The sequence below is a fragment of the Notamacropus eugenii genome, chromosome 6 (genome assembly GCF_028372415.1).
Source record: "Notamacropus eugenii isolate mMacEug1 chromosome 6, mMacEug1.pri_v2, whole genome shotgun sequence".
NCBI lineage: Eukaryota > Metazoa > Chordata > Mammalia > Diprotodontia > Macropodidae > Notamacropus > Notamacropus eugenii.
Genome location: NC_092877.1, coordinates 381,049,272 through 381,074,497, shown reverse-complemented (window position 1 = coordinate 381,074,497; position 25,226 = coordinate 381,049,272). Strand labels below are relative to the sequence as shown.

Sequence of the window (25,226 nt, the reverse complement as noted above, 5' to 3'; positions counted from 1 at the left end):
TTGTTGACCTTGGGTCGAAGTATTACACTCCACACAATTGCTCCCATTCTGGACTTAGGCAGAGCTTGTGAACTCATGCTGGTTAGAAGGAGCATAGACAATTTTGATGTAACCAGCATATTGCCTTTCAAATTCAACCAAAGAAATGCCTTTTCAGACATAACAAAGTGATGTCTGGTGTGGCTGAGTCGTTACAGCTGTTTTTCACTATCTGCTCATTTTCTGTGACCACAAAAAAAAAAATAATGCAAAGGGTAGGGGGAAGAATCAATTGCTCAAATACCACCTACTTACACCGCTCTCGTAATAGTGTGTACATACACATACAGATTTGCTCACATACACTAAGATAAGTATACCTAAGAAACTAAACTTGTAATAGTACATCGAACTGCCTTTAATGAGTTCAAGGCACCAGACCTATATTAACTACATCACAGTGTACTGAAAGAACTCCCAGATCTACTGCTGAGGCATAGCCAGTGGCCTTTGAAAGATTTTTGAGAATGGGAAATTTTCTGCAGGACTGGAGAAAGGGCAAATGTTTAATCAATTTCAAAAAAAGAGAAAGAAAGGGAAAGAGTAAAGACTGTATATTACAAGCTAGGGGATTTACTCTTATTTCTAGGCAAATTCTAGCGTTTCTTAAGTGATAGTTAGAGAACACATGTTTATAAAAAGCTGAAATGATTACAAAGAACCAGCATGCTTCTTCAAGAACAGGCCATGCCACACTAGCTTCTTTCCCTTATTGACAAGGTGACTAGTCTAGGGGTTGCTGCAGATGAAGTATTCTTCCATGGCACTAAGGCAATTGACAGTCTATCTGCATTCTTTTGCACAGAATGGGGCTATGTGGGCTAGACACTGGATCTGTTGGGGAGATTCAGACCTGGTTCAGGGACTAAACTGAAAAAGCATCATTAATGGTTCAGTGTCAGTTTGGAAGGAGGACTCAAGGACTCCTGTGGACTGCAGACTTTATTCAATTTCCTGTCTATGTTGTTTTACCTCTGAGTATACATGCATACATAGATATGCATAAGACATTGGGCAATGCTGATAGAGAACTAGGTAGCCAGATGACATAGATCACTCACACACACACACACACACACACATATACACACAAATAGATATGAACATATGTATAAATACACATACAGGTTTATGTACACACAAGATTTTTGTAACATATATATGAATATGGTATATGTCTATTATGCATACATGCATGTATATATGTGTGTGTTTGTGTATGTTTGTGTGTATATATGTGTATTTGTGCATTTATATGCATCTCGTGAAAGAGGGATTGTGGCTCTCTGATATACTTACATCTAGGGAAAGATCAGCACCATGGACACCAGAACTCATCCCTCTACCTTGTTTTGACAAATTATCCTGAGATCAAAAAGTCAAATGAAGGAAATTAAGAAATATAACAAAATAACCCTGCAATTTTTCCTTGGGCCTCACAGAAAGATTAAGTGAGTTAGCATAGGTGTCATAGAATCATAGATGCTGAATTCAATGGGACCTAAGAGATAACCACACCCAACCCCCTTATTTAACAGGAAAGGAAACTGAGGTCCTGAGAAGGATATTAATACACCAAAGGTCATGTAAAGCCGTATCAAATAATGAATATAGCATATGTATGTAGCACTTTAAGGTTCATATTATGATCTTTTTCAAATGAGAAATTTAACTAAGATCACACAACTTGTAAGTGTTTGACGTATAATACAAGTCCAGGTTGTTTTGTTTATTTGATGATTCTGAGTTGGTCATCTTATTCATCTATTACACCACACTGCTTTCCAACATCACAGTCCACAGGTGTCAGGCAGTAGATGCCAAGGCAAACGAAATCTAAGTCTATACGGAGAACTGCCATCTTTCTCATTTTTCCCTATGATTCTGAGAAGTATGGTCCAATGCACATCATTTGGACAATTAACACCATTGATGAGACATTCCCTGCTAAAAAGCCAGAGTTCTAGTTCACTTCATCAAAAAAATAACAATTTTGAATTATAATGCTGAAACATCAATAGATCATATTTATAAAGCACTTACTAGTTGACAAATCTCTTCACCTTGACAAGTAGGAAGTATATTTATAATCATTTTACAGATAGGTAACAGTCTGGCACAGTCTGATGTTGACAGTCTGGATAAAGAGCTAAACTTGAACCCAGGATGATCTGGGTTTTCCCTTATGATACATCCGTACTTTGAGACTCTGGGCAAGTTTCAGTGCTTTAGGTAACTCCCTAAGAATAGAGAATTTTGAGGCGGCTAGTTAGCAACATAGTTCGTAGAACACTGGACTTGGAATCAGTAAGATTCGTCTCCTTGAGTTCAAATCTGGCCTCAGATAATTATTAGCTCTGTGTCTCTGGGCAAGTCACTTAACTCAGTTTGCCTTAGTGTCTTCATCTGTAAAAATGACCTAGAAAAGGAAATGGCATACTTTTCCATCTTTGCCAAGAAAACTTCAAATGGGGTGTAATGCAATTGAAATGAGGAGATCTTTCCCATTCATTAATATTCCCATATGACCCACCTAGTCTGAGTCTCCTGGAACCTGTCGTGGGAGGAGTTTGCTGAATGGGTGGAACAGGAAGAGGCAGAACTAGAGCAGAGCTGAGAGGAAATTGGTCATAGTGTAGTGTAGTCATAGAGAGCATAGTCATAGCTAGCAAGGATGCAGGCAAGCAGGCTGCTGGCTAGCATGAGTGAAAGAACTTGTTTGTGATTTTGTTTAAGGGGGCCTGTTTGTGATTTGCTTAATGGAGCAGGTTGGTGGGAAGCCTAGCAGGGGGAAGATTTGGCAAAGATGGTATTCTCTGCATTATTATTGTGTGTAGATTTTTCTTACTATGATAGATTTGGCTTTCTGGTCCCTGAATAAATGTTTTGGCTCTGTCTTCCATGGTGAGAATCTGTGGTATTTTGCAATTCAGAATTGCACCGGGATGTTCATAGCCATCAGAGGAGCTGTGAATGTTGCATTGGTGCTACATGGGGTCATGAATAATTGGATACAACTGAAAAGTTATCATATTGACTTCCTTTAATAGAGGAAGTTGCCTCACCTGGGTAGGTAACTGTTCTGGGTAACTGGGAGTTACCTATGCCAAGGAATTTGTAGTTCCAACTCTATCCTCATTTTAACAGTGGAGAAAGTGAGATTCAGAGACCTCAATCAAGATCACACAGCTACAGTAGTAAGGCTGAGAGCCGACTCTGATGCCATGAGTGTCCTTAAAATATATTCTACAACTTTGACCAAAAAATGCTATTTATTGCTTGCCTTTGCAGATAGGTTTTTTTCCCCCAAACTTCAAATAAATGTCTGTATTATACATCACTTTCCTCATTATATCTCTCCCCTCCTACTTTCTCAGTGCTGATGAAAGAAGAGAAAAAGTCTACATCCTCCCCATGTATCAAAGGAAAGTCTTGGCCTTGATGATCCTGAAGTTCTCCATCCTGGTATCCTAGAAGCAATCAATGCATCTTCCAGAATTTAGGTGGGCCCTGCATCCAATAGCTGGTGTGTGTAAATTATATTTCCTGTGTTAACATCTTAGATGAGGAAAAGAACTTGAATGGAGGGCTTGAGGATCAAGTCAAGCCAAGTAAAAAAAAATTATTTATTAAGTACCTGCTATGGACCAGACACTGTGCTAAACACTGGAGCTATAAGGAAAGCCAAATTCACTTCCTGCTCTGAGCAAGTCACAGATTTTCCCCCTGTCACACTCTTCACTTATATCTAGGAGCAAGTCTGATGTTTGGTAAAATGGAATGCCCTTCATACTCAGTGAACTTAGATTTACACACACACACACACACACACACACACACACACACACACACACACACACACATACACGCACACACATACAGCAGCTTACGATTTTGACCAAGGTGGCAATGGATTAAAGGACCCAAAACCCATCACATAGAATCTCTTCTGTAAAGCCCTGAAACTGGGGCTAAGAAAGGAGTAGTTGTTGTTCAGTCATTTCTGAGTTGTATCTAACTCCTCATGACCGTATTTTGTTTTGTTTTATTTTGTTTTTATTTTTTTGGCAAAGATACTGGAATAATTTGTCATTTCCTTCTCCAGATAATTTTACAGATGAGGAAACTGAGGAAATAGGGTTAAGTGACTAGCTCAGGGTCACACAGCTAGCAAGTATCTGAGGCAAGATATGAACTCAGGTCTTCCTTACTCCAGGAGTGGTACTCTATTTTCCATGCCACCTGACTGCCCTAAGGAAAAGAATGAACATTTATTAAACACCTACTTCATCCACAGCTCTGTGCTGTGGGCTGAGGGTACAAAGGCAAAATGAAAACCGTCCTGTAGCATCAACTTCAATTTCTTTCCCTATAAAACAAAGCCTAGAGGGAATAGATGAAGCAAATAAGACACTCTATCCTGGAGAAGAGAAGTTTGGCAGGTGGGCAGAGAAGGGCTGCAACAGGATACTGAGGATGTTGTGGAAGTCATATCTGCTTCCAGGGTCTGTGACTGTGGACCACCGATACTGAATGGATGACGAGTGCCTATCACTCTCTCAGTGTCAGTAGTATGAGTTACACATTGGGTGACCCAATTTCACTCTCTATGTGTAAATGATTTTCTCCAGCCCTCTCTCTTCTGGAGGGAAAATCATAGATTCAGAGATGAAAGACACCTGGCAAGGTAGAGAAACCAGTTCTCTTATTTTATAGATGAACAATATTGAGGCCCAAATTATATTAAGTGGCCTACTCAGGTTCACACAGGAACAAGTGACTGAAACTGGATTCAAACCCAGGTCCTCTGAGCCTTCATCCATCACATTTCCCACTGCAGACTAGAAATTCAGTCTGAATCATTGTGCTGTCATTGGCAACAGTCAGCATCATCTCAGGGAATAAAAGAATGTAAGAAAAAAGCCTCCATTCATCCTCCTCCTCCTCCTCAGTCACTTGTTCATTAGCACACTCTATTTGGAGACACTGATGAAAGCATCCCCTAGAGAAGCTGGAGGTCCTACAGAGCCATCAAAATAGGACTGGGGGAATCAACCCTATAAGGCAATATTCCAGGAAATGGTTTTATTTAGCCTGCAGTGAAGAAAACTAGGAGGAGCGGGGGTGGACACTCAATTGTTGTCCTGATGTATATGAAGGGATATTGTAGGAGTGACAGTGAACAGCTGCTCCCTGTTTCCACTGTCAACAGGGAAAAAAGACTTATAGTAGGAGGGTTTGGGGTAAGATGACAAAAGAGGTATGTCAGGCAGTGTGACAGCCCAGGGAATGTTGTCCTTGCTGGGAAGAGAGGAGCAAGACTGGCTGAAGGCCCACACGAAGGTCACCAACATTAACTTTCTCACCAAAGGAGGCCACTGAGTCTCCTCTGAAGATAAAGGCAAGGATACAAGGCCATTCTTTGAGAGTGATTGGATGAGCCCCTTTAGATGAGGCCTTTATATCCTTTTGAGGATAATAGGAATTGGTTTTGATAAGACATTTTTAAGAGAAAAAAGAAAAACAGGAATAGAGGGAATAACTTTCTCAAGAGGCCATAGAACATTAGAGTAGAAATAAGTACTGACGTGCAATTCCTTCCTTCCTTCATGCCAGCCTCTGTTCTCCCTTCTCCTATCATCCTTTCCACTCCTCCTTCTTCCTTCCTTCTTCCATTGCTCTTTCCCTTCTATGTTTCACCACTCCCTTCCTCCTTCTTTCTTTCCTTCCACATGTTTTAAGACCTCACCACAGTTCCATCCCTGAACAAAGCTGCTATCCTCCTCCGAATGACCACTGTCCTACAATGAAGTCACTAGGACAGGGAGAGGTTGAGGACAAGGGTGGTTCAACCCTCACCAGCTACCCATTGACAAGGTACGGCTCGTCACAATGAGGAAAACCGAGAAGGAAGTCTAGCCAATAAGGCTAAGGCAGGGTTTAGCTTCAAGGAGGGAAGTCAAGTTGTGTTTGCTTTGCTTTGCTTTTTCATTTTGTAGCATGTACAATTGTGTTTTTGGTCCTCTGGATGAATGCATTGAACTCCAAAAGAAAGAATTTGTATTGAAAAAGCAATTATCAAAATATTGGTAAAAAAGATTTTGAATCTTTGATATATGCACCATTAGGAAATCCCAGAACAAGGGAGCAAAGCCACCAGCTCATGTGTTCTTCATGCATAATAGACCTCTTTTGTCCCATTTGGATAAGGATCTGAGGGAAGATGCCTAGCCACCTGCCTTGGGCTTCAGATAATTCCTAACAGAACTGAATATCTTCCTTCATACAGAGGCAAGTAAGTCACTGATCTCCTGGAATATGAATAAATTCTGTCACTCTGGACTTGACAGAGCAATCTAGGGCCCTGCTAAAGGATCATTGGCATGATGAAATCCAAAATCTGGATTAGAAAACAAAGATGTGAATGGCAGACTCCAAATCTTGTCCTCAGGCCTTGGGGCAGAAAAGGGCTCACAAAGGATCACAAAGACCCATCCTGGTAATCTGAATATAGATATGGAATTCTACAAGAACTTGTAACACATTGAATGGGGGAAGGGGAAGATTGGCTTAGTTTTAATCAATCAATGAACATTTTTTTAGGCATCTGTAATATATCACCATTGTGATAAGTACTGGGGATACAAAAAGCTGCAAGAAGACCTTTACAACCTAATGGGGGAGGTAAGCTGCACACACACACACACACACACACACACACACACACACGTGCGCGTGCGCACATAATTGTAGAATAAATGAGAAATAGTGAAGAAGAACGACCCTGGAATTTTAAAAGGTTAGGAAAGACTTGCTGTAGAAAGTCGAATTTGAGTTGGCTCTTAAAGGGAACCAGAGAGGACAGTACTCAGAGAAGAGCACCAAGAATATTGCAGTCATGGCAACAAGGCACAGAAAATGATGAGAATCAAGACATGGTCGGTCTTGTTCATGGAGCAGCCAGGAGACCAGTGTCACTGAATCAATGAATTCCTGCCAAAGAGCAAGGTATTAAGAAAAAGTGGGAAGGAGCAATGCTATGAAGGGCTATAGTTGCCAAACAAAGCCTTTTGTATTTGATCTTGCAGGTAATAGGGAGCTATTGGAGTTTATAGAGTATAGGGATAGACGTGCTTTAAAGAAAATCACTTTTGTGAATGGAGGATGGATTGGAGTGAGGAGAGACTTGAGGTAGACAGCCTCCCTACCCCAGCAGTGTCACAGGAGCAGAGGGATGCATGGAGGGATATTGCAAAGAAAAAATATACAGGTCTTGGCAACAATTTGGATGTGGGAGGGGGAGGGAGTTAGGGATAGTGAGGAGTCCAGGATGACTCCTAGGTTGTGAGTTTGAGGGAATGGGAGGATGGTTTTTCCCTCTATAGTAATAGGTAAGATAGGACAGGGAAGGTTGCAGGGGGATCATAAGGAGTCCATTTTACACATAATAAACTTCAGATACCTACTGGACATCTAATTTGGTGGCACAGTGGACAGAGTGCTGTGCCTTAAATCAGGAAAACCCATTTTCCTGAGTTCAAATCTGATCTCAGACTCTAACAAACTTTGTGGCCTTGGACAAGTCATTTAGCCTTGTTTGACTCAGTTTCCTCGCCTGTAAAATGAGCTGGAGAAGGAAGTCAGGAAGAGTCAGATATGACTAAAACATCTGAACAACAACAAATAGTTTGGGACAGGATAAGTAAATTTAAGGGTCATCAGCATAGGGAAGGTAATTAAACCCACAAGAACTGATGAGATCATGAACAGGGAAAAGAGAAAAAGGCCCAGGACAGAGCTTGGAAAGACACTGATGGTTAGAGGGCATGGTCTGCATGGGACCCAGCAAAGGAGACCTGCCCTAGGGTTACAGTGCCTGATACATGGCCGAATATCTCCTGAATAAATGAATCCCATCATCTTGACACATTAAATGTCTCAATAATGCACTTTACACCAAAGGGGCTTCTTTTCCCAGCTCAATATCTCCAATGGACCTTCAAATGTAGTCTATGAGTTTAATCCCACACGGACCACCACTGACCTGCTTTGGAAGCATGCTGAGGAAGCAGTGATCGAGGCTGTGTGAGGAGCTGACATTTCTTCCTAAGGACAATAACAGCAGCAACAACGTGGAAGGAGAAGGAGAAGAAAAGTAAAAGAGCAAGTGAAAATTGACCTTTTCCATCCTTAGTTGAAAATTACACAGAAATTCAATCTCAAAGTCAAAGGGTTACAGACATATAGCTAGATAGGACCTCAGAAATCATCTAGTTTAATTCTTCCATCTTCCAGATGAAGGAAGTATGCCACACAGATAGGAAGGGACTCATCAAAAGATTGTGTTTCTAGAGCTAGAAGGGAGCTCAGAGACCATCTAGAATAACCTCCTCTCTTTACAGATGGAAAAAAATGATGTCAAGTGCAATGGAGTGACTTAGACAAGATCATGCCAGCAGAAAAGGGCTAAGCTAAGACCCATCAGTCAATTTAGGATAGTAAGATCACAGACAGAGCTGGAAGGAGCCTTAGGGATAATTGAGTCCAAATCCCTCAATACTGATGAGAAAACTGAGGTTCAGACAGATAAAGGAACTTGTACATAGTCACATAATTAACAAATGGCAACTTTGGATCAGGCCACTGTCTTTTCTTCCAAATAACTTTCTTAAGAACAGGGACATATTTCCATATTCATCACAGTTGTGGAAGAAGAAGTAGATCAAAAGAAAAAAAATTAAGAAGAATAAAGTAAAAAAAATGCTTCAATCTGCTTTCAAAATCCATAAGTTTATTATCTGGGTATGAATAGCATTTTCCTTCATGAATCTTTTGTATTTGTCTTAGATCATTATGTCACTGAGAAGAGCTGGGTCATTCATAGATGATCATCACATGATGTTGTTCCTATATACAATGTTTTCCTGGTTGTGCTCATTTCACTTTGTATCAGTGTGTACAAGTCTTTCAGGTTTTTCTGAAACCTGCCTGTTAATTATTTCTTACAGTACAATAGTTTCACATTTATATTCATATGCCACAGCTTGTTCAGTCATACCTCAATTGATGCGCATCCCTTAACTTCCAATATTTCACTACCATGAGTAGAGTTAAATAATTTTTTGCACACATGGGTTCCTTTCCCTTTTCTTTGATCTCTTTGGGATCATAGTGATATGGCTAGATCAAAGGGGATGCACAGTTTGGTTACCCTAGGACAATTGCTATTCAAAATGGTGGATCAATTCACAACTCCACCAACACTGCATTTGTGTCCCAATATGCCCCTCTTCAGTATTAATCATTTTCCTTTTGGGGGGGTCATATTAGCCAAATTCATTAGTGTGAGATGGTATCTGAAGAGTTGTTTTAAATTGCAATTCTCTAAGAAGAGGTGATTAGAGCACTTTCTCTTATATCTTCATAAAGGTCTTCAGTGGGATCTCATCAGGTTCCATCTCACATGGACAGCAAAAGTCCTGCCTAAGTTGTGTAACTGGTCCCAAATTCTCTAGTTTTTTTTTTTAACATGTTCCACCCAATATTTTGTATGTCTTGCTTTTCATCTCTTAACATTGCCTTGATACCAATGGGACAAATGGGTTGCTAATTAAGCAATCAGCAAGTATTTTATTAAATGCATATTATTTACCAGCATAAGGCTATCCATTGATTAATTATCCCTCACTTTCATTACAAAGAGATCATATTTTGTGTTTTCTGATCATACATTCTTTTAGTAATATTGTTCACATTTTGGCTGTTGAGTAGTTTCTAGTTTATATGTGTGCTAAATCCATTACATATCTCTTCAGAGACATTGGAAAATCATCAACTGAATTGACAAAATAATGAAGTATCTGATTGTAGTACCCACTCTGAGCTACTGCCCCAACCAGCACTAGCATCATCACTCCTCCCCTCTCATGTTTATACATGTAATCAATGTGTTGATGTTTACTGTCACCCATGAACCCCTAACAGCATAATTCCAATTGAGCATGGGCGAATAGACTCTATTTGCATTTAGCATAGATATTTCCTAAGGTGAAAAAGAAGAAAAAAGTTAGTGAGAAACATTTCTCCCCTAAAACTGTGGTATATTCTTCCATAGCTACATATAAAAAACAAAAAGAAAGTTTAAGCTTAGAGTATTGTGATAGTAATTTAAATGGGAAGATCTTTCCCATTCATTAATAAGCCTATGTAACCTGCCTGGGTTACAGGGAAGTCTGAGTCACAGGGATCATGTGGTGGGATGAACTTGCTGAATGGGTGGAAGAGGAAGAGGTGCAGCTAGACTACAGCTTAGAGGAAGTAAGAGAGCAGTCAGAGTTAGGAAGGGTGCAGGCAAGCAGGTAGCTGGCTAGCATGAGTGAAAGAGTTTGTGTGTGATTTTGTTTAAGGCAGCCGGCTTGTGATTTGTTTAAGGAACCTGGTTTGTGGAAAACATAACAGAGGAAGTCTTGGGGCTGGTGTTGCCCTCTACCTTGTTATTGTGTATAGATGTCCTTGTTACTATGATGGATTTGGCTTTCTGGTGTCTAAATAAATGTTTTGGTTCTGTCTTCCGTGTGGAGAGTCTTTTGTGTTTTACAATTCAGAATTTCACTGGGATACTCATGGCTGCTATAGGCACTGTGAATAACATATTGGCACTACAAGCATGAAGCCAGTGAAGCGTATATCATCATCGTCATCATCATCATCGTTATCATAGCTAACCTTTATAAAGCTTTCACAAAGGGTCAGTCAGTGTGCTAAACACTTTACAATTATCATCTCATTGGATCCTCACAACACCCTGGGAGATAGGTACTATTATTATCTCTATTTTATGCATGAAGAAATTGAGGCAGACAAAGGTTAAGTGACTCACCCAGGGTCACAGTTAGTAAGCGTCTGAGGTCAGATTTAATTCAGGTCTTATTGACTACAGGCCTGGTGGTCTATCCGCTGCACCACATACACTCTTCCTATCTACAGAACATGTATTATTAAACGGTTATTTCAGAGCTCCTGGATACCAAAAGTCTCTTTCTTCATAGGGTCCTCATAAAGATCCCCTGAGATTCAGCTTTGTTCTGTACTCTGAAGAATAGGGCCTTTCTAGAGTCTTTAGCTGATATTCATCTTTGCCATCAGGGCTCCTCCTCCTTAAAACTGTCACCAGCCTCACATCCATCTTCGAGCCCTTCCTCTGTCATTACCTACTACCACTTCAGGGAAATTTCTACTGTCTCTGGTCAACTGTGCAAACTCTGATGCCTTTGATAGGTCTCCCCATCTCATGGGGGTATTGAGGGAAAAGGAAAGAAAAAAATATTTCCACCTGGCATATGATTCTCTCTTAAGGCCATGGCTAGAGTTGCACCACCACAACACTGTCTTGAAACTTGCCTAGGAGATTGCAAATTGGGATTCTAGTTTATATATCACCCAAAAAATATGACAGGTTTTCATCAAGCAACCATCCAGGGTGACGTTATCTGCAATCGCCTAGGATGCTTTCAAATTGATTGAGGACTTAGTCATATACAGTTTATTTTGAGTGATTGATTCATTCAGCTATCTGTAATTAATTTTAAGATGGGAGCAGTCCCTCATCCTTATATAGAGACCTGACTACACCCCAGATTCTCAGAATTCTAAGACAGAAACAGTGTAGCCTCTGCCCTCAAGAAAATTTTATTAAAAATAGGAGTGAGGAGGAAGAATATTCATACATATATACATACATACACATGTACATACATATACATATGTACAAATATATAATGTAAATACATATATAAAACATACTTTACCTATACAAATATATATAGATAGATGCATGTACATTCATATTTGTATATTCATATTTGTATCAATGTACACATATGTATACAAGACACGCACAAAATAAATATAATGTAATTGGGGCAGGGACGAAATCAGTCGCTATAGGAGATGATCAGTATTGGACACATGTTCACATGAAATATTTAAGCAAAGCATTGCAGTCAGTATGGGGTCAGTGAAGCCAGTGTGTGAGGCACTCGTCCCAAATACCCAGAGCTCTTAGGATGATTGATTAAGAGTCAGAAGGGAGAACAAGGATTTTCCCTCCATTAAGACTCTAAGACAGATAAGAGTCAGTGATGTGGAAGCCCAGGGCTGCTGGAAGCAACTGATGATTCCAGCTGGTTTCTTATGCTTCCTGGGAGCACAGCACCATAGGAGGATCACTGGACCTAGAGCCAGAAGCCCTAATTTCTATTTCTGTCTTTGTCAATAACTAGCAGTGTGAGCTTCAACAAATCCTTTCATCTCTTAAGCGGCAAAATGAAGAGGTTGCCTGATGAGATCATTGAGGCTCCTGCAAGGTCTAATGTTCTATGATTCTCAATACCTTTGGTGTCAGGAGACTTTAATCAAACTCAGAGCTGGAAGGGACCTTTGTCGACTAACCCAACCTCAGCATCCTACACAGGAAACTCAGATCCAGAAGGGATTAGGTTCCCCAGCTAGTAAACTGTAGAATAGGGATCCAAAACCTGATTTTAGACTAGAGAGGTAAAGTACATAGGAAGACAGATGATCCAAACCCCTCTTGTTCCGTATAAAGAAACTGAGACCCAGTGATATCACATGATTGCCTGAGGTGCTTCAGTGAAGCGTCAGAGGCTAGATCTGAATGATGCCTCTCTGATTCCAGATGAGGGTTCTTCTCCTTATATGTCTCTTTACTCCTAATCTCACATTCTTGTGATTTCATTGACTACATTCAGAAGCCAAGGTAATCATCAAGCACCTGCTCTGCTCCATGAATGTTCCAATGCACAGATGAAAATTGTTTCTGAGCAGACATCCTGTTGTGGAAGAGGGGAGTTTGCAGTCTACGAAGCTGAGCAACTATAACTAAAAAGATCCTTAGAGGAAATTGCTATCCGACCTCAATAACCAAAGGTTCTGCCAGGGGGAAAGGAGTCAGGAGGAGGAGGGAAGGAATTCTCTACCTAAGATGCAATGATCACGGATGCCCACCAGATGGCAGTACATGGCTGGTTATCGCCTTTCAAAGGACAGTGGAGAATGAATTCATAACAGGACATATTTCCTCTCCTTCCTTAAGCAGACATACACAGATCCATGCATGGTATCCTGCAAAAGTGATCGGATCCATGATCCTGAACCAGAATTTAAGGCCTTCACTAGATTCCTTGGGCAGTGGAGCTCTTGGAAATGTCTGGTTCCATTACTGGAACTGAGGATTCAGACCTCTCTGAGAATCCTGTGGACAGAGAGATATGGGTACAGGCTTAGCATGACTACTGACTATTGTGGAGAGAAGAGGAGGAGGGAAAGCATCTCGAACAGAGAAGGAGCTCCAGAGCAGAAGATGTTAAAAAGGGAATGGGTGCTTCAGAGGACAGGGGGAACAATGTATAAGCAAGATATTGATAAGGTGGACAGGAGAGGCAGTAAAGATGGTGAAGGGCACTGACTCCTTGAGATTGGAGTATCCATTCCAAGGATTGGGGGATTTAATAAATAGAAGAGAACCCCTCAGGGCGCATAACTGACTTCTAGTATAAGAGATGTTATCCTATGCAGGAGTCATTGGATGTGTCTATCATGGTATCTGGTATATAGTAAGTACTTAATAAATCCTTCTTGGCATCATCATCATCATCACTAACATTTATGTAGCGCTTATTATGTGCCAGGAACAGTGCTAAGCATTTTACAGTTACTGCATCATTTGATCCTCATAACAACGCTTTGAGTGAGGTGCTGTTATCCCCCAAACTGAAGCAAACAGCTTAAGTGACTTGCCCAGAGTCACACAGCTTGTAAAGGTATGAGGCTGGCTTTGAATTCAAGTGTTTCTGATTTTAGACCTGGCACTCTGTGCTAAGTAACTGACTTAATTTTTTCTGTTTGGCCCCAGAATTCATCACAAGGAGGAAGGTGAAAATTGAAAAGAGACTACTTGATTTTTTGTGGGGGAGGGAACTTCCTAAAAAAGTAAAGCTCTCCATAAATAGAATAGGATATCTAGGTCAACAAATTTATGTCCTTTCTTTGAAGGTCTTAAATCAGGTTCTGACCAACTATTGGTGGGTATATTATAGGGAAACTATTTTTTACTCTAGAGAAGACTAGAATTCAAAGCTAGTCTTAGACATTTAATAGCTGTGTGACCCTAGATAAATCACTTAACCTCTGCCTCAGTTTTCTCATCTGTTAAAATTGTGATAATAGCACCACCTTTCAGAATTGTTGTGAGGACAAAATAATATAATATTTGGAAAGCACTTTGTGAACTTGAAAAAACTCTACAGATTAGAGCAATGTCCACCATCATTTGCCAGCTGCTCCAAAATCTACAGTTCTGTGATTCTCCAGAAAGTTGGGACATGGAGGAGACTGAACCAAGACCCCCAAAACAAATTGCTGAAATTGGGAAAAATCCAATTTCTGTTCTTCTAAATGAAGGATGCCATGGATTCGTACCTGGGGACAGATAAGTGTTGGAGGAAAGAAAGAAATGAGGAAGTATGTTGCAACTCCAAGGTCCATGGTAAAGAAAATCATGAATGTGTAGAGATTCTGCCCAGTTCAATACAACCACTTCCCTGGGACTCAAAAGGAATTGTCATGCCTGTCCACTGAGAACATATGTGGTTCAAATGAATGAAAATCATTGATGAAGTCATATCAAGCTCTATGTGAATGAGAAGTGTGGTACAACAGTCATAAAAATCTTGTGTGATCTTTGACTGCACCAAAACAGCCAGAGTCTCAGGAATAAGGGAAGTGATTATCCCTCAGTACTCTGCCCTGTTGATAGAACATGTTCAATAATTTTGGGGGGTGAGGAGAAAGGAGCTTAAATTTTAGGAAGAAGGATGAGAACCTGGAGAGTTTCCAAAAGAGGGCAACTGGGTTTTTAGAAAGCTAGACATTCATGCCGTATGAGTGGAGCAGAGTATTTAAAGGTCTTTCTGGAGGAAGAAAATGAGTTGGTTCTGATTCATCCCAGGGGGAAAATCTAGGCAGGGGATGGAGAGTAAAGAGGCAAATTTAGATCTGATATTAGGAAAAAACTAACAATGTGAGGTTAGAGTCCAATGAATGCAGTCTGATCGGTGACCCAGGAAATCCCAGGACTGGAAGTCAGCAAGAAATGAATTCTAATCCTGTCTCAAATGTTTACTAGCTGTGTGACCCTGTACAATTACTGAATCTCTCTCAGCCTCAGTTTCCTCATCTCTTAAAAAATGGGATAATAGCGCCTACTTCACTGTCCATATGAGGATCAAACGAGATACCTCGTGTAAAGTTCTTTGCAAATTTTAAAGTATTATGCAGATACTCTCTTTCATAATTAGGGCTTTGCCAAGGAGGAATGGGAGACCTCAGGAGATAGTGAGCTTCGGCATCAGGAAGGGCGGGTTGCCTCCTCATCAGAGCTCGGAGAGTAGAGGCCGAATGGCCACTCATCCAGGGTGTTGTGTTAGAAACGCTTGTTTAGGCTGAGGTGGGATCAGACAGCACCAACGGCAATGGTAATGTTTCAGCAAAGGAAAGTGAGATCAGTGGAGATCAGTATAGTAGAGATACATGAGCAGGTCATGGTTGGACCACAAGTCAGTCAACAAACATGTATTAACTACCTACTATGGACCAGGCTAAGTGATGGCAATACAAAGGAAGGCAAAATACAGTCTCTGCCCCCAAGGATCTCATAATCTGATGGGAGAGACAATATACAATTAACTATATACAAACAAGCGATACACAGAATAAACAGGAAATCCTCCAGAGGAAAGTCATTCTGAGATTCCCCCCAGCTTTTCAATTCTGTGATTTGATGCATCTAGGTTCTTACTAGGGTTTACTCGATATTATTGAGACTTACAAACATCCACTCACACGGACACACAAAATTCGGTTACTGTTTAAAGGACTTGGGAGCAGAAGGCATTCGCAGTGCGTGATTCTCACCTCTTTCAGACCTAAGGAATTATCAAAAAGTCATCAAGATCAAATGGGCCCACGCCTCTGATAAAGGTTGGCTGGTCACTACTAGAACCCGTAAGTGACGTATTAAGCAAATGATATGTGATCTATGAGGCTTAAGGGTCAAATCTAGGTAGTATGTGCCTTGCCAGATTGAATAGCTACAGGATACCCTCTCCCTTAATATGGAGGCTTCTGAGACTATGTGCCCTCTTGCTGATAGTACTCTATGTCCAGTGAAAGAATTCTAGCGGAGAAAGTCCTCCTGGCCTTCCTTCCTTCCCTGATGGTGATGGAGGTACAGGGGAGATAATGAATTGAGGCAAAGTGCTTAAGATTCTTCAGGGAGCTGCCTAAAATATGTCTCAGAGGAAGCACTGCGCAATCACTGAAATTAGGGATGAGGTAATGGATTGGCTCTTCTCATTGCTACCTTTCCTTTTCTGCTCCCTCATTATTCTGAGCTAATGAAGACGTTTCACTCTGCTACATAGAGACGCAGAAGGATATAATATAAACCCCCTAGAAATAGGAGTCAGAAGACCTGAGAAGTATCCTTGGTTCTGCCGCTGCTTAATGGTATGACCTTGAGTAAGTACCTTCTATGAGCCTCAGTTTCCCCATTTGTAAAGGGAGAAGGTTGGACTGTATGGTATCTAATAAATATAAAACACTAGAGAATAAAGAGACCTTGGAGATCACCTACTCCATAGCCCTTATTATCTAGAAGAGGGAATTAAAGCCTTGAAAAGGGACTTTACTAAAGTTTTTCAGTAGTAAGTGCTACATGACAGCTCAGGTCTGGTTCAAAATCCTGCTATCTTTTCCAACTTCAAGGTGTAAGATTTGAGATCAATCAATCAGTAAGCACTTATTAAGAACTTTCTATGTGCCAGCCTCTGCACTATGTGCTGGGAATACAAGTGATAAAATGGGAAATAACCTGTCCTTTCTTGGGAGATTTTTACCATGTAAAGGCCAGGACAGCAAATCTAGATGAGAGTATATACCAAATAAAGACAAAAAAACAAGTACAACAGAAGGTATTTAGGGAGGGAGGGCATTCGCAGTTGGAGAAAAAACCCCAAGTCAAGGTGGTGCTTACCCTGTAACAACGAGATTTGTGATTTGTATATTCATGTATACAAGACGTCTCATCATCTCTCTGTGCTGTACATCTTTACTCAGTCTAAGGAGACTAGCTAAAAATGTGAGATCTCCCAAAGGCAGCATCAGCAAGGGCTGGCTGCCCCCTCAGAGCTCTGGGTGTGGGCATTGCACGGCCACTCATCCAGGGTGTTGTGTAAGATATTTTTGTTCAGGTCAAGATGAGAACAGACAGGCACCAAGGTCACTCATAACCACCTAGAAGATTCTCTCCTCTGCCCTTCATGAGGGATTTTCACCAAAGTACTTATGGGAGTACGTATTTGTCGCACTACTCCATTTACATCCCAGTATATATCATAGTCACAAATGCGAGAGGGATAGAATGCAAAAATGGCTTTTGGGAACAAGCAGAATGCACAATGAAGTGAGTACTGGAATTTAAACTGACATCATCCACCCATCTGATCTCAGAACAGAAAACAGCAAGTGAGGGGAAAGCTTGGCATTGCAAGATAGTCCCTGGTCTTTGTGTTGGACACTTCAGAGTATTTTTCATTTCTTGGAGCAAACAACAAATAGCATCACATGGGAAAAAAACAAACTTTCCTTTAAAGACGCAGTACCACTGACTGGACAGATGGCCACCAACAGAACCAGACCAGCAAGAACTGGCCATACCAACTGTGTGCTCATGAGGAATTCATGAACCCTTTTAGTGCCCTCAAAGGAAATATTTGAAGATATCAAGTTACCTATGACTCATGGTGAAGGAAAATTTTCACATTCAGGGCTCTGAATCTATAAAATCATGAATCTGGGCAAAGTACATGCATGTATATGTGCACATACATACACACATATGTGTATATAGATATCTTTTAAAAAACAGGAAGTGACTGCTTAGTGACATATATAATTCGAGAATCAGTTCTGAGTACTCTGATAGATCATCTGCTGGCTAAAGCAAAGATTAAAAACTAAGACTAAATTAGAAGAGAATATCAAAATGAAAAACACCTCAAATGGGGAAACTCAACCCCACTTATTCAAACAATCCTTTGCTCACCCACTAATACCTCTTAGGGAGACAGAACACAAAGATCCCATGATGTAGGTTCTCTATTTCTTAGTAACAATGCACAAACACATGTGACTTGATAGTAGAAAGCACAAGCTCCATGGCCATTCTCAAACATGGCATATCTCATGGACATGTTAATAATATATAAAATTCCTTGATGTGGAAGCTCAGAGATTGCCTTGTTCTAGCACCTTTTAAATATAACTGTCAAGTACCGTATAATCCAGGGAATGTATAGTCATAAAACACCCACATTATGGTCATGCTCTATACTGTATGTAGTTCAACTGGAAGAGGAATTGTCTACAGATAATGTGACTCCCTGGACCTGTACCCCTACACGTTTTTTTCCTACGTGTGGATGAAATTGTAATGGTTGTGTCAATTACTGTCAATGTGTCAATGGTTGTGTTCAAATTACTAATGAGACTTCTAAATGAAAATTATAGCTACTCTGAAGAGATTATTAGCCTAGCAAACCACACAGGAAAAGCAAGTGGATGAATACTCTTATGACTATTATGGACCAGCAAGTCACTGAGCTAATGCATCACTATATTTCTTGGGCAATCATTAGTCATCAAGCATATATTAAGCACTTACTTTGTGCTACGCTGTGTCAAACAGTGGGAACAAAATAAAGTGAAAAAAATCCCTACCTTCAAGAGTTTACACTCTAATGAGGGAAGAAAACTCATTAAAAATGGCTAAAACGTTGAGGACAATAGATAACTCCCCCTACGCCTCCCAGGAGCATGATGAAGTCCAAACAGCAGTCTGGTAAGATATACAGAGATGAGTAGCCTGAGCATCTTCTTAACTTCACATTCTGGGAAGAACCATTCAATCAGAGGGAGGATATTTAGGGGTAGTGATTCCTTTTGAAGCATTAATCCCAGGCTGTAATGCCAATTAGAGAGTCAACAGTCTTCCTTCGCGGATACCCACACCTTTTGTTAATTTCTAATGCACTGGTTCCCAAGGGTTGTGATGTCCTCTGGCTCTGAAAAGTGTATAAATACTCTGAGGAGAGGTTTTATTTTGGACTTACTCTTTAGGACTGTTTGTTTGGCCAGAGGAGATTCTAGGCAGCTGCTAAGGAGCCCTCTGGCTTTGAAGATCCAGATGTTGGTGTTTTTCTCTCTGGTAACTAGGTATGTATGTAATGGTTGTACATTTGAACCTGCCTGTTGATCTGTGATGTATGTATAGCTTATGGTCATGTAGTTGGAAGCCCTGTGTGTTATTATTTCTTTGTATTTTCTCTGAAATTCAGGGTGCTGACTTTTTCCCATGAACTAAGTGAATAATATATATGCTTGATTAAAGTGATTGTTGACTCCTCAAAAGTTGCTTTCCTTTTAGAAAAGCAGATCTAAGAACCTGTATAGCAGGTCATCCTGGATGTTTCAGGGTGCTTGCTTTTACACAGGTCTGAGGGGACCTTGCAGACTTCTGGGGTGTGGTTGAGGATTCTGGAATGGAGCCTGATAAGAAATACAAGTGTTGCATTTGGACAACGATGTGTACTGCAAATTAAATAGCAGAGAGAGGGGGAATAAGGCAATGCCTTCATTTATGCCAAGATTTTTATTGTCACAAAAGTCTGTTCATTTAATAGTGATATTTTATTGGTCATGCAATAAGGATACAATTGACAAATAGCATGATCACCAGATTTAAAAGCGCCATGACTCAAAAGACAGTGCAAAGACGTAGACCAGTCCAATGGGGCAACATCACGTGACAATGATATGTTGTGTGTGAGAAATTACTGTGATATCATCAGTGACAAAACCTAAGTGCCATGTGAGCTGATCATAGAGTAAGAGGGAGTGGACACCAAAGGAGAGCCCATCCTAAGCTGCTATCTACGACACACTGAAAGACCTAGAAAGAAGCTGACAGCCCATTTGCTAGCTCCCCTGTAAAGAACATATGACACATGGTGCGATTATTTAAATGGATACATGAAAGAAGGCAGTGGCCACGCTGGTTAAATCATGTATCCATTAACATTCTCAAGTCTTCACTGACACAATGTCTTTTGATGTTCCACACCTTTATGTTCTTGGAGCTTCACTTAACAAGTTGCTTATGAATCGCACTGTTGTACACTCTGCTCTCCAGGCTCAGGCAATGGAGCATTTACCCAAACAATCAAAGAAAATAACCAATTTAAATCAAAGTTTCACCAGATATAAAACAGGAAGGATTTTCAAAAACTATACCTAATTCCTCAGTTTTGTAGAAAGTGAAGCTATCCGATGTGTATTTAATTTGTGGATTCATTCTATGATTTTTATCATTGTATGATTAAATCATTTCCATTACGCTATATTCATGGCTTTACAAAAATACTTATATGTATTCATTAGAGAATATTTATATAGTGCCTACTATGTGCCAAGTGCTGGGCAAAGCTCTTTTACAATCATTATCTTATTGGATTCTTAGAATAACTCTGGGAGGTAGGTGGTTATTCTCATTCCCATTTTAGAGTTGAGGAAAATTGAAAAATAAGCAGAGTTTGCATGACTTGCCCTGGTCACATAGCTAGTAAGTGTCTGAGCTAGACTTGACCTCAATTCTTTCTACCTCCAGGCCCAGTGCTCTATCCACTGAACCAATAACTGTTTCTTCTTTACTCCTGAACTGTAGAGACAGATATTAAGACAGTAACAAATAGCTGTCCTTGATGAATTAATATAACAAAGATGAGATGGGTACACCCCAGAAAACATAAGAATTTCACTTTAATTGTGCGGGATGTAGTCTATGGCACACATAATTTTCCAGATTCATTTACCTTATTAGAGAAATGGCATATAGATAGACAGACAGATAGATAGATAGATAGATAGATAGATAGATAGATAGATAGATAGATAGATAGATAGATAGATAGATAGATAGATAGATGGGTTGATAGATTGATAGATAGGTCGATAGACAGATGACCATTTTTAAAAGAGGAAGGTGAGGTAGACAAGGTGTAGAGTAGCCTTGTATATGAAAATATACCTTTCTTTGAGGAAATCCAGGAACCACTGAGGGAAAACATGTGCAGGATATTTGAACATACATCAGTGGAGTGAGCTAAAGGGAAACAAAAGTATTACCTTTTGTAGATGACATAAGGGTTTGCTTAGAGAACTCTAGTGAATCAACATCTACAAAAAAATAATGCGGTCAGTAAAGAAACAGGACACAACATAAAAATGTTTTCAAAAATCATATTTTCTGAAGAATATCATTGATTATGTTGGGGGCAGGGGAAACAAAAGACAGCCAGGGCATACAGAAAAGCATTTTAAAAAGTGATATTCAAAAGAAAAATAAAGGAGTCCCAGATAGGAGATAGAGTCACCGTTCAGGGTGGTTGGAATTAAAATAATGAATAGCTTAGAGGAGAACTCTTGAACACCTGTTTTGTGTCTTTTCTCTCTTTCAAGGATAATGAGCTTTGAACTAAAAACAAGAGAGCAAAAATGCTTGGAAGGTAATTGATATCCAACTAAAGTAGTTACATAGAAAGTGTTATTAGCTTTCTTAATGATTTTTAAGTCACCAGGGCCAAGTGATCTCCATCTATCAGTGATGGTGAAAGTCTTTATCAAGTCATAATATAAAGATGGCCAGAAATTTACAGAAGTCAAAGGACATTATTAAAAGGGATGCTTAGTTAACCTATAAAGGGAAAAAAGGATATAATGATGGCATGTTGTTTTATCAATATAGGTGATAACAACTAATCTAATGCACCCCCTGAGCTATCAGTTCCTAGAAAGAAAACATGTAAGGCAGATGAAAGTCAAATTCAGTAAAATGGGAAAAGGCTGAATAGAGCAAAGAACAATCATTAATGGTGTAATATCAACTTGGTGAGAACTGTTGGAGTATCTTAAGAATCTATCAGTGCCCAGCTCGGTCCTGTCTGACATTTCAGTCAATATCGTGTATCATGGCCCATATGATATATTTCTCAAATCCAGGAGCATGATACAAAGTTAGGAGAAAGAGCTAAGTGCTTGATGGCAGAGTCAGCATCAGAAAAGCTCTTGATGAGCAAGAATATGGAGCCAAGTATATAATGAAATGAAAATTACTGGGGATAAATGCAAAGTGTAACACATCAGTTCAAAAAATCAGCTGAGCAAATACAAAGTGATATGTATGGATAGACAGTTATTTTTCTGAAGAAGACCACAGAGTTTTATCGGACTGCAAACCCAGTGTGAGTCAACAGTGAAGTGAGCAGCCAGATAAAGTTAATGTGACATGGACTGAATTGAGAGTCCTAGCAAGCAGAAGTTGGGGGTATAGTGCTTTCGAACTCCCTCATGGCAACACCATATCTAGGCCATTGTATTAAGGTGTGAATACCATGATTTACAAAGGACTTTCATCATCCAGGATGCTGAACATTTCTTAAGTTCTTAGTTGCTTCGTAACTGTCATGGGCTTTGTAATATAACAATAACAAAAAGGTGATTTTATACACACACGCATACATACATGTGTTTGTGTATATATATATATAATTACATGTGTGTGCATGTATGTTTTGCACTTAGACCTTTGCAAAGTCCGTACAGATGTTATCTCATTTCGTTCTCACAAAAACCATGGGATGTAGGTGCTTTAATTATCCCCATTTTACAAATGATAAATCTGAGATAGAGAGAGGTCTTGGTGTTGGCCAGCCTCACACAGCTGCCTTAATATCTGGGACCTGATGTGAAGACAGGTCTTCCTGATCCCAGGTCCAATGCTCTGTCCATTGCAACAACTAGTGGCCTCAAAATACTTAAAGAAAGATAGCAGGCAGCACACCCCCACTCCACTCCCATTAACTCTTCTCTTTTTCAGGCTAACTATCTTTGCTGTTATCTTTTGGTCATGTCCAATTCTTCACCACCCCCAGTTGGGGTTTTCTTGGCAAAGATATTGGAATGGTTTGTCATTTTCTTCTCCAGATAATTTTATAGGTGAGGAAACTGAGGCAAACAGGGTGAAGTGATTTTCCCAGGACCATACAGGTGCTAAGTGTCTGAGGTCAGGTTTGAATTCATGAAGTTGAGTCTCCATGATTCCAAGCCCAGTTCTCTATCCACTACACCACCTGGCTGTCTTCCTTTGGAAACCTTCAATGCAATTCTTAGAAGGTGGTGCACAAAACTGGACACAATACTCCCTGTCCGAGCTAACCACTGTACTTCCTTATACCCAGTGTCTCCTTTAAGACAGCCTCAAATCACAATGACTTTCTTAGCTACTCTACCACGTACTTGACTCATTTCGATCTTGTAGTCAACCAAAATCAGTATGATTATCTATGAAATTTCAATATATATAATGTCTCTGTCTGTCTCTCTCCCTCTCCTCTCCTCTCCTCTCCTCTCCTCTCTCTCTTTCAAAGTGATTTCAGTCTGTGCCCAGAACATGAACCCCATTGATCAGCTGAAAGGAATTACAACAACACAGTTTCTTCAGGGCTCAGGTGACCCATTATTTTACTTGCTCCAGTCATCCCTATTCCCCTCTGAAGATGACCTTGAATATGAATATATTCTGTCTGGGAATTAGTCTCATCCTGATCCATCCACTCACCTCATATTCAACAAGAAGTCACACAGCCCATTTATATATCTAGTGAGCTCTCTTCCTTGTACTAAAATGCAAAGCAGAGGGCGGAGCCAAGATGGCGGAGTAGAAAGACGCACATACACATAGCTCCGAACCCACAACCCACAGAACGGCTACAGGCGAGTAACTCACGGCGAATTCTGCACCCAGAGGCCACGGAATATTGGAGCGAGGGAGATTTCTGTTCCAGAGGGACCTGCAAACCTCTCGCGGGGGGTCCTTCACACTGCTGACTGGGCACCAGGACTGGGAGCTGAGGGAAGTCCTGCCACGCCCGCAGCACTGTGAGGAAAAGATCCGAGCGGGCTTCAGGGACGGGATCTCCAGCGGCCACGCGGGTCCCTCCACCCACAGAGGGACCTGCAAACCTCTCACAAAAGGTCCGTCACGCTGCAGACGTGGAGCCCAACCCAGCCCAGACCTGCTGTGGCCACGGCACCAAGAGAAACAGACCCGAGCAGGCTTCAGGGACAGGATCTCCAGCAGCCGCACAAGTCCCTCCACCCATAGGTGATGGGAGTCGGTGAGAGAGTCTCTTTGGCGGGTTGAGAGGGGAGTGGGGTGCCCCCATGATTCGGGCCCCCCCGGGATGTAGAAGCTGAGAGGCGGCTGCAGACCAGGGCTCCCCAAGCGGGCGGGAGCCTGAATCCATTGTGGAAGGTCTGTGCATAAACCCCCTGAGGGAACTGAGCCTGAGAGGCGGCCCTGCCCTGACCTGACCACCTGAACTTAATCTCATACTGAATAGCAGCCCTGCCCCCACCAAAAGCCCTAAGGCTGGAAGCAGCATTTGAATCTCAGTCCCTAAACGCTGGCTGGGAAGATCAGGAGGCGAGGTGGGTGTGAGGAGAATATTCAGAGGTCAAGTCACTGGCTGGGAAAATGCCCAGAAAAGGGAAAAGAAATAAGACTATTGAAGGCTACTTTCTTGGAGAACAGGCATTTCCTCCCTTCCTTTCTGATGAGGAAGAACAATGCTTACCATCAGGCAAAGACACAGAAATCAAGGCTTCTGTGTTCCAGCCCACCCAATGGGCTCAGGCCATGGAAGAGCTCAAAAAGAATTTTGAAAATCAAGTTAGAGAGGTGGAGGAAAAACTGGGAAGAGAAATGAGAGAGATGAAAGAAAAGCATGAAAAGCAGATCAGCTCCCTGCTAAAGGAGACCCAAAAAAATGTTGAAGAAATTAACACCTTGAAAACTAGCCTAACTCAATTGGCAAAAGAGGCTCAAAAAGCCAATGAGGAGAAGAATGCTTTCAAAAGCAGAATTAGCCAAATGGAAAAGGAATTCAAAAGCTCACTGAAGAAAATAGTTCTTTCAAAACTAGAATGGCACA

The 25,226-nt window shown here is 40.8% G+C and overlaps 1 protein-coding gene across 7 annotated transcripts in view; it reads right to left on the bottom strand.

The window, feature by feature from the left end:
- The window catches only part of TPRG1 (tumor protein p63 regulated 1), a 290,596-nt gene that overhangs the window by 195,859 nt on the left and 69,511 nt on the right, over positions 1 to 25,226 (bottom strand). For 4 of the 7 annotated variants that reach the window (XM_072618840.1, XM_072618836.1, XM_072618842.1 and 1 more), the window contains one exon: positions 1,339 to 1,404. The exons of the other annotated variants lie outside the window; for them this stretch is intronic. The gene's annotated coding sequence lies outside the window, so the exon portion shown is untranslated. The remainder of the gene's footprint in view (positions 1 to 1,338; positions 1,405 to 25,226) is intronic. 7 annotated transcript variants of the gene reach the window in all.